We start from the raw sequence: 6,348 nt of genomic DNA on the forward strand, positions 1-6,348 counted from the left end.
CGTGCATGTGTGTGTGTGTACACACACACATGCACACACACACATTTTTTTTGTTTTTTTCCTGAATTTTCAGAAAAGTCCACTTTCATCTCTGTTTAATGTTTTCAAAAATCTCTGCTATTGGTTAGTGAAATATTTACGATTAGTCATTTAATTTTGATTGTTGAGAATGACTTCCTTTCTTTTATGATTTCAACATCAATGATTGAACAAGCATGCTTTCATCATCATCATGACAGACAAATAATAAAAGATGAACTCAAATATTGTTTACCTTACATTTAAAGTGTTGATTTTTCATCACTTGTGTTTATGAAATTTGTAGGGCAGTTTGTATTATTATTTGTTTTCCAGACTATTTGGACATCTTGGAGAACACACAATAAAATGAATTTTCAAAACCAAATAAAAAGAAAAATACCTTATGGCCATAAAAACTCCCAATAAAATATGTGGTTGTACAAGTTCTTTTCAAAACAAGTGCAGAAAATTGGCTTGAATGTGTGGTTTGCTGGCGAGCGCCTGGTGGACAGTCTTGCACCCATGGGGCCCGGCCTGGCACAACCCAAAAAGGCAACGTGGGTCCCTCTTCCCATGGGCTTAGCACCTGTGGGAGGGGCCAAAGGTATCTGGTGGTCTGTCAGCTGCGCTGCGACAAAAAGCAGGGGCCTTGGGATTCTGATCCCCGGCCACAGAAAACTAGCCTGAGGAACATGGAATGTACCCTCTCTGGCAGGGACTGAGCCCCAAGCTCATGTGCGAAGCAGAGATGTTCCCACTAGATATACAGTCAAACCTCGGTTTTCGTCCATAATCCGTTCTAGAAGGCTGTTCGAAAACCGAATTGTTCGAAAACCGAAACCACGCTCTTTTTAAAATAAAAATGTTTATTGAACACGTCTGCTCACAATGGAAAGCAACACGAGGAAGCGTCACTTCCTTGTGTAAGGAAGGCGAGAGGAGTCAAATGGTGCATTCAAGTGTGCTCAGTTTGTTCGAGAACCGAATTTTGTTCGTCATCCGAGGCATTAAAAAACTCGAAATTTTTGGTCAAAAAACGAATTGGTCGAGAACCGAGATGTTCAAAAACCGAGGTTTGACTGTAGTCGGTCTCGCCTCCACACGTAGCTTGCACTCTGGTAGCAGTCCTTTTGAGAGGGGTTAGACAGTGTTTCACAATGGTTTTGCCCATGGTGAAAGGTGCCAAGTAGGTGTGCGCTAATTATTGCTTCCTGGCTTGGCGCCTGTATGTTGGGGGCCTCCCCGAGAGGCTAGCCTCCCTCCTCTTTCAGGTAGTGGTATGTGTCCTGACTGTTGTTAGTTCCTATACACCAAACAGCAGTTAAGAGTTCCCATACTTTTTCAGAGCCCTCCCTGTTCACTACATGTAAACTGTTGAGAGATTCTGTACGTCTTTTAAATTTACGCTGTATGTGCTGAGTTTTTTTTTTTTCCCTCAGGCTCAGACCATGCTTCCCATCAAGGAGAATGGTTAGAGCGGGGTTCGGCAACACGCGGGTCTCGAGCCACATGCGTCTCTTTAGCGCCCCCAGTGGCTCACTAGAGCTTTTTCAAAAATGTTTGAAAATGGTAAAAGATGGGAGGGAAATATATATATTTTTTTTTAATATGGTTTCTGTCAGAGGACAAACATGACACAAACGTTTGCTGTAAAAATGTGTCGAATAAATATTCAATGTCAACGTTTCGTCAAGCTTTCGACAGCTGCCTTTCATGTACAATTCATTGAGGGTACTTGCCGCGCCCCCCCCACCCCCCCCCCAACCATCGTCTTCCTTTTACATCTATGATATTGGGGTGCTAAACATCGAACAACCAGGCTTCCCGCTCTGTCTCCCTCTGTGGGTCATTGTTTTTTTTTTTTTTTTTTTTTTTTAATTCCTTGTGTGTTTTGCATACTTGACCAATGAATCTGATTCTGATTCTGAAGAAAAAGATTTTGAACACAAATGGCAGAGCAACACATGTATACAAACAATATGATGATCTCTCCCTTGCAACAGCTTATATATATATTGCATTGACCGCTTATTAAAGGTTAAAAGTATTGTATGTTAAAGTAAAATTACCTTATTTTCTTCTTCTTCTGCTTTCGGCTTGTCCCTTTTCAGGGGTTGCCACAGCGAGTCATTAATTTCAATCTTTCCCTGTTCTCTGCATCCTCTACTCTGACTCCAACTACCTGCATGTCTTCCCTCACGGCATCCATGAATCTCCTCTTTGGCCTTCCTCTCTGTCTCCTACCTGGTAGCTCCATCGCTAACATTCTCCTACCAATGTGTCCACTGTCCCTCCTCTGTACATGTCCAAACCATCTCAGTCTGGCCTCTCTAACTTTTTCTCCAAACTTTCCTGTCTGACTTGTCCCTCTGACTACCTCATTTCTGATCTTGTCACTCCTAAGGAGAATCTCAGCATCTTTAACTCAGTCACCTCTAACTCTGCCTCCTGTCTTTTGCCTATTGCTAGTGTCTCTAGACCGTACATCATGGCTGGTCTCACAACTGTTCTGTAAACTTTTCCCTTCACCTTAGCTGACACTCTTCTATCACAAATCACTCCTGACACTTTTCTCCAGCTGTTCCATCCTGCCTGCACTCTATTCTTCACTTCTCTTCCACAGTCTCCGCTGCTCTGCACTGTTGATCCTAGGTACTTAAATTCCAGTACCTTTGCCACCTCTCCTCCCTGTAACCTCACCGTTCCACTGGTCTCCCTTTCATTTATGCACCTCATCTGTCAATCTATCCATCACCAAAGCAAACAAGAAGGGGCTCAGGGCCGATCCTTGATGCAGTCCTACCTCCACCTTGAAGTCTTCTGTCCGTCCAACTGCACACCTCACCACTGTTTTACTATTCTCATACATGTCCTGCACCAACCTAACGAATTTCTCTGCAACCCCTGACTTCCTCATACAGAACCACAATTCCTCTCTTGGCACCCTGTCATAAGCCTTGAGCCTTCTCTCACTCTACAAATACACAGTGCAGCTCCTTCCTACCTTTCTTGTACTTCTCCATCAGCATCCTCAGGGCAAATATTGCATCTGTGGTGCTCTTCCTCGGCATGAAACCATACTGCTGTTCACAAATCTCCACTCCCTGTCTCAACCTGGCTTCAACTACTCTTTCCCAAACCTTCATCGTATGGCTCATCAACTTTGTCCCCCTGTAGTTGCTACAACTCTGTAAATCGCCCTTCTTATAAATTGGTACCTGGACACTCTTCCTCCACTCATCAGGAATCTTGTTTGTGTCTAATATTCTATTAAACAACCTAGTCAGAAAATCAACCGACACCTCCCCTAAGCACTTCCATACCTCCACTGGTGTGTCATCTGGACCAACTGCCTTACCACTCTTCATCCTTTTTAATGCTTTCCTGACTTCATCCTTTCTAACCTGATCGACCTTCTTCTTAATCCTCTCTGGCTCTTCATTCCTACGTTCCCTATTGTTTTCCTCATTTAACAACTCCTCAAAGTATTCTTTCCATCTCCTCAACACACTTTCCTCACTCGTAATGACATTTCCCTCTCTGTCTTTAATCAACCTCACCTGCTGTACATCCTTCCCAGCCTGATTTCTCTGTCTCGCCAACCTGTACAATTCTTTTTCACCTTCCTTTGTGTCTAACCTCTCGTATAACTCCTCATATGCCTTCTGTTGGGCCTTGGCCACTTCTCTCTTCACTTCCCTTGTCATCTTCTTGTACTCCAGCCTGTTCTCTTCTGTTCTCTCACTATCCCATCGCTTCTTCGCTAATTTCTTCCTCTGTACACTTTCCTGAACCTCAACATTCCACCACCAAGTCTCTTTGTCCACCTTTCTCTGTCCTGAGGCCACACCGAGCACCTTCTTTCCTGTCTCCCGAATCACTGCTGCAGTAGTCTCCCAATCATCTGGGAATTCCTCAACGCTGCCCAGAACTGCCCTTACCTCACTCCTAAATTCTTCACAACAGTCTTCTTTCCTCAATTTCCACCATTTTATTTTCTTCTCTGTCTTCACCCTCTTCCTTTTCCTCACCTCCATTGTCAGCTTGCACACTACTATCCTATGCTGTTTGGCTACACTCTCTCCTGGCACCACCTTACAGTCGTTAACCTCCCTCAGATTACCTCTTCTACATAGGATATAATCTATCGGTGTGGACCTGCCTCCACTCTTGTAAGTTATCAGGTGTTCTTCTCTCTTTTGGAAATAGGTGTTTACCACGGCCATTTCCATTCTTTTGGCAAAGTCTACCACTGCCTGTCCTTCCAAGTTCCTATCTCTAAGTCCAAACTTGCCCATCACTTCCTCATCACCTCTGTTACCTTCCCCTACATGACCATTTAAGTCTGCTCCAATCACTACCCTCTCCCCCCTGGGAATGCTCTCTGTCACTCTATCCATCTCATTCCAGAACTTTTCCTTTTCTTCTAACTCACAGCCCACCTGTGGGGCATACCCACTGACTACATTCATCATCACACCTTCTATCTCTACCTTCACGCACATCAACCTGTCTGACTCTCGTTTTACTTCTACGACATGTCTAGCATATTTTTCCTTTATAATCACCCCTACTCCATTCCTCTTCCCATCTACACCATGGTAGAACAGCTTGTAGCCTCCTCCAATGTTTCTAGCCTTGCTGCCCTTCCACTTTGTCTCCTGTACCCTGTAGGTGAACAGCACTGTTAGCGGTCGTTTTTATCCTGGGCCCCGACCGATCCAGTATGGAAATCGTTTTATCAACTCGCATGTTCGTTTTGGCAAACGTTTTACGCCGGATGCCATTCCTGACGCAACCCTCCCCATTTATCCGGGCTTGGGACCGGCACTAGGGAACAGTGTACCCCCGGGGGAGGGCACTGCTCCCCAGTGGCTGGGTTATTCCCTTATTTTCAATGGAAAAAAAAAATATCTTTACATACCTTTCACTCATATCGCCCATCCCTATCAGATATCATACTGAAAATTCAAATCAAATAATCAGGTATTCAGGTAACGTAATTTTTTTTGGCTTGGTTTATTCATGCAGACGTCAGTAACATTGATTCTCCGCCAAAAGAACCAAGTGGTTCATGAAGCAGATTTGAAGCGTTATTGTCTCGTCATTGAAAAACTGAAAATATATTCTGGCATCTCGTTATCACGATATAAAATGGCCTCTATCATGATGGGAGATCTTACCCGTTTTGCCCACCACGACAGCCTATTAGTTTTCAGTCAAAAAAAGAAAACACAAGTGCACATTTTCATGTGGTGTCAAAAAATTATATTTAGTATCATACTATGCCTTATGCGTGGCAATTTATATTTTTTTTATGGCAGTGTTGAAAGTGACACCCTTGCAACTTTAAGACACCGTGGGATACCGTAATACTGCCCAACCCTATTTTACCGTGTCATTAGTAGCTCATGCATTGATGAAGAAGTCAGCTAGTCGCGACGAGAACCAATTTGTATTGCACACCACATTGACACGACATGTGATGCGTACGTTGAGGTAATATTCTTCAGTTTAGCACAAAGACAAGTTCACTCACATGAGCGGGACTCTCTTGCCCGGTCGGTTATGAGGGCCCCACCAGGCTGCTGCACTACCCCCCATCCTGAGGCGAGCGTGGATGGAAAGAAAAAGCCCTCAGTAGATGCATCCATGCTTTATTTTAATATTCGGAAAAATCACATGTTTTGGCCATAAACAAGTTAGCTTTCAGTGATTTCCTTAACATTTGGCAGCTCTGTGTTTTGCCACACAAATGCCGGACCATTCGTTGCTTTACACACACACACACACACACACACACACACACTTTTTTCTTGTCTGTTTTGCAAAACTCCCGGAGACATTCCTCTTACTGTGTCACCAAGCAAAAATCACTATTGTAGTTCATTGTATACTCTTCACTGAAGCTCTGGAAGCCAACTTAAAGCCTAAATGCCAGCGAGGGGTGAATATTTGTACAGTGAAACTCCTCTAGAACGAAACCTACATGGGCGAAAATACCCCCTAATGTGAAAAAATCTTCATGCATTAACACAATTCCCATTCTCCTGCCCCCCATACGACGAAACCCCCCCTGTTGCGTTATACGAAATCATTTTCTCTGCTCCTGCCTCGCGAAGACATTCACTACAACGAAGTCTAATCCAACAGTGACCTCTACTGCTTCGTTCGGAAACGACAACAGCAACCACCGCACTGGTTTACATAGTGAACAATGTTTATTTCGGTCACAGCTGCGAGTTTCCTGAACGCGACATACTCATAGCTATTATTAAAAAAAAAAAAAAAAAAAAAAATTTCTATAGACCCTTGCCAATTTTCTCA

At 43.7% G+C, this 6,348-nt stretch overlaps 1 protein-coding gene and 1 long non-coding RNA gene across 3 annotated transcripts in view; one reads left to right on the forward strand and one right to left on the reverse strand.

The window, feature by feature from the left end:
* The window catches only part of LOC109521326 (uncharacterized), a 13,912-nt gene extending 9,074 nt beyond the window's left edge, over positions 1–4,838 (reverse strand). Inside the window, exons 1-2 of the long non-coding RNA XR_002169330.1 lie at positions 4,383–4,838; positions 3,849–3,859 (exon numbers count right to left, since the gene is read on the reverse strand). This is a non-coding gene — a long non-coding RNA (uncharacterized LOC109521326). The remainder of the gene's footprint in view (positions 1–3,848; positions 3,860–4,382) is intronic.
* Positions 1–6,348, forward strand: part of rnf2 (ring finger protein 2) — a 20,814-nt gene that overhangs the window by 4,097 nt on the left and 10,369 nt on the right. The gene's annotated exons all lie outside the window — the stretch shown is intronic.

Source organism: Hippocampus comes, unplaced genomic scaffold (assembly GCF_001891065.2).
Source record: "Hippocampus comes isolate QL1 unplaced genomic scaffold, H_comes_QL1_v1.1 scaffold85, whole genome shotgun sequence".
NCBI classification, from domain to species: Eukaryota; Metazoa; Chordata; class Actinopteri; order Syngnathiformes; family Syngnathidae; genus Hippocampus; species Hippocampus comes.